Here is a 4,404-nt window from a genome sequence, read left to right as displayed (position 1 = left end):
GATGAAAATTTGGAAACTATACTAACTTGAACAAGTTAGTATAGTTTCCAAATTTTCATCTCTTATATATGTGAAACAAAAGTATTGTCTGTGTCAACTTCTTAAGTTTGCAGTTCTTGTTCTAGGTGAAAGAAAATTAAATAAATTGATTTTAACGCGTTTATTACAAACTGTTAATATAATATTTATATACCCCTCTTCCCCGTGTTACTCTTTAGGAGTCCCTATCTCTAGCTACTTCCCATCCTATTCTATTAGACACCCAGCGGCAGCAAACACGTGTTTCCCACTGTGAATCTCACCAAAAGAGGGAAGGCCCACTGATCATACGGTTCACACATCCCCATCGTTATCAATCCGATAATACAGATATCATGATTTGCAAGGAATGTTATACGCAAGCCTTCTTTGGTGATGTCCACAGGTTATGGGAACCATGGCATACATGAAATATGTGTTTGGTATGATCAGCTAGTTAACCATTTTTATTCTATGGCAACGTTATGTGTTCTCTATGCGTTGATGAGATACATAAGCCAGTTTAAAATACAAGGGTTTGAATAAATTATATCTAAACATTTTTGGAGACAAGTCACGTTGTTATAACCTATGTTACCATATGCAGTCATGCTTTATCTGATGACCCTTCACAATAGCCCCACAGTTTAAGTTTCATTGCAGATATTTCATGTCCAAGGCACAACAATCCTCCCTGAAACTTTCCATTATACATTCAGTGCCCATTTCAAGAGTCTGTTGCACAGAAATTGACAAGTGTTGTGACTGGCGACTTGACCATTATTCTTCATATGTAGAAGTACGAATAAATATTTCATTCTCCAGTTGCTTGAGGTATGCCATGGCTGAATGGATATGCCGTGGATGCAATTTTTGTTGCTTTTCCAGACAGAGTTCCTTCTTGGTTATATTCGTACTTTTGCTTGGAACACGCGAGTCACTTTTGCCATTGAGCTTTGTGTTCGTGGATTCTCACCTGTTACACTTAAGCATCAATTTACAGTGGCATCACACTACCTACAAAAAGCCAAACAAAGTCAAAATGTATTTCTTATACATACTATTTCACTGCAACTTTATACTGGCTGTGGTTGTCACGTTACTTTCTAATCTGCTTATTCAAAATATTTTTAATATAACGTTCTCAACCCTACTGTATATACTTTCATATGTATTGGTTGAAATTTATGTCTTTCTCTCTCAAGCTCATCTCTCACTTTACTTGCTTTATTAAAATGAAAAGACTGGATAGCATAAGATGGGTGAAGTGCCTACAAAATCAAAAAATGGGCGAGTATGAATTATCTGTATATTTATTTTGAAATTAACAATATCTTAAAGAAATTTAACTATCGTTCAAGAAAAATTCATTGTTCATTTTATGATTTAACATAGCATTTGTATATTTTTTAAAGTAACGTCATTATTCAATTTTGCTAATGTTTAGGTAAGTTTCTACACATTCAAAGTATTATTCAATATTAGAACAATATCTAAGCAAGAAACCGTTTGTTCACTATCATATGTTCTATGGTTTGTTGTGCACTCAACAATTTTGCAGCCAAAATATCACATTAATAAATAACGTGTTGAGATTCTTTTTAGTTCAGTAATGTTTGTGAAACATTAATAACATTGGATAAGATCAATATGCAAGCTACTATAATCATCACAAATAGGTGCAACGTATTCAATGAAAGCGATACATTAAGCTGGTGAATACAGCCAATCATAAAAGGATACATTTTGATTGTTTTTGTCCAATTGGTTTATGCCACATGTTCACTTGTCGATCAATGAGTTGCAAAAATGCTATTTATATACCTTCAAAAACTTCTCAGTTCTCTTGAAGCTAGCACACAGCAAGTTACCTAAGAGATATAGATGTATTTTATCATCTTAAAGCACATTCCAAAAGGAAAAGGTCTGTTTCTGGATTTCGAAATACAAAACTATTATTATATTAGCATAATGTGCTTCTTCACTCAATTATAGTACTGAGAACTTATCTCTAGAAAGAAAAGAAACTGCACTTGAAACCAACATAATGTGCAATAAGTACTATCAGCAGTATTTTCAGTACAAACGATCTGTTTCATATGATGACCCACTTACTGCATTGATGACCACATGGAAAGAAGTGATCTTATATGTTGTGCCAAGGCCCCGTGAAACTAAGCATTAATCAAAATAATAAATAAACTTAATATTCCGAAAATTGTTTAATCTCGAAGTCTTAGTTTAGGGAGGCATGGTTGATCAACGTGTATTATTGGATTATACTAATTCCGGGGAATACCACTCCTCTTCAGTAACCCTGAACACAAATCAACCAAAGAGAGATAAGCCGGGCTTATACTGAAAAGTATGAAACATACTAATGTGTGAACGTGTTTAGATTAGTATATTTGACTAGAACAACGTGCAGAAATCATGCTAAGTATGCGCAGAAATTTAACTTATTCCAGTTGCAGCCAGAACAAAGGTGTTTGTAAATAAGTGTATTATTTCTGCTGGTTTAAGTTGTTGTCACAATTAATTAAACTGAAAATACTTGAACCTCAGCTGAAGGACTAAACATCAGTTAATAGAACTGAAATCATGAACTTACTGGAAATACTTGAGAAGCTGCATAGAGATAGGCAGGAATAGACTTTGATCAGCCACATAAACACACAGATAAGGGGCATTTCAGTCTTACAAATATATTAGTTTGATGACTTAACATCAAGGCTTCCATCTTTGAGAAGTGCTCATGTGAGGCCTGAGTGAACATGCTTAGCTGTACGGTTGATAAGCTTCATATTGGCTGTCAAATAGAAATGTCAACTAGTTGAGGCTTCAAAAATTCGCTTGCCATCCAGAAAGCAGTACATTAAGCTCGTGCAGCTGTGGTGACTTCCTTCCACTTTATTTTAGATTTGACATAATTATTCACCGAGAAATAATTGGCACCTACTCTCATCCATTGACAAGGGAAGTGGTGGCTGATGAGAAAGGTAATATGACAATCCTAGTTGTAGATAGTATTGTCTACATAAAAAAGGCCCCTGTAAAACATCTGACGATCGTGTCTACGCACTGATACATAATATTCATTATGAAACCGCTACTTGTTGGCGGAAGAAATAACGATGCTAAAGTGATTCTTTATATACTTGAATGTTGAAAACAGCTAGGTTGGATGAAATCACATAGTGTTGCTGTTATAAACAACTGTTTTAGACATGCGCTCGAGGTTACGCATGGCGTTAGATTTAAAATAATATAGTTCTCATGTTTCCTCTCTCAAGGGTACAAGCTATACACAGGTAAGAACTCCAATCTACGAAAATTGTTTACCAAAGTGCGCTGATAGCCGAAGTTGTCAATAACCATATCAAGTATTGGAATTTACTGGATATGGTTTTGAATAACTAACTTATTCCAAACTGTTATCGTCCTAATCTTAGGCAAAATACAGGTTGTTACTCTAATATCATGCGAGTTCTCAGACGTTCCTTTCCTAAAGAAAATGATCTCAAGAGACAACATCCTTTCCTGCAGCCTTACATGAAGTAGCATCCATTATAAATGACGCGAACTGTGTACATTGATGGAATATGTGTAACGCAGTTGAATTTGATAACAATTTAAAAGTTTACTTCTGCCAAGGTAAATGCTGTATTACGACAATGTTCATTGTATTTACGTTCTGTTAAATGATTTTAACAAGTTTAGTTAAAATTGTAGCAATCCATTTTGCCCATCTTACATTACTTGATTTTTTAAACTTCTTTTGTCAACCTGTCCTGTGCCAACCACGGGTATCGAAACACGGTTTTTAGCGTTATGAGCTTCAGACTTACAGATGAGCCACTAGGGGAGAGAAGCGGCAGGGTGAAGGATTGCCAAATTTAGAATAAGAAAGAGGATTAGTTTAATGCAGCCCAAAAGCTAATTATCTTACTTTCTTGGATTAAAACCATCTTAAAATCTCAAATCACAAAAAAAGTTACCTTGGAACAAAAATATTGTTGCGTCATCGAGTCACATGACTACTGTGACGCAACGTTTCTAGAACTATCATGTACTTTGGCGAATGTTCTAGTTCTTACTAGATATAGGGTAGGCTGGTATATAAAAGAGGGGAATGTAATGCGTGTGGATAGTCAGTGTGTAATTGATCTGCGGTCAGAAGTATTATTGACGTTCGTTGATATAGCGCGATTGTTGAAGTTGAGTGTATCGGTAAAGTTGTATTCGGAAAGAATAAACCAGTTTTTATTAAGAAAGGAGTTGTGTCGCTTAAGTTTCGTCGGAACGAAGTTACGGAAAGTTAATTAACAAACGGAGACGTAACAATATTATCTGGTTATACTAATTCAACATACATTCCATGTAAAA

The sequence above is a fragment of the Limulus polyphemus genome, unplaced genomic scaffold, assembly GCF_000517525.1.
Source record: "Limulus polyphemus unplaced genomic scaffold, Limulus_polyphemus-2.1.2 Scaffold1273, whole genome shotgun sequence".
Classification (NCBI taxonomy): domain Eukaryota; kingdom Metazoa; phylum Arthropoda; class Merostomata; order Xiphosura; family Limulidae; genus Limulus; species Limulus polyphemus.
Note: the sequence above shows the minus strand (reverse complement) of the source record.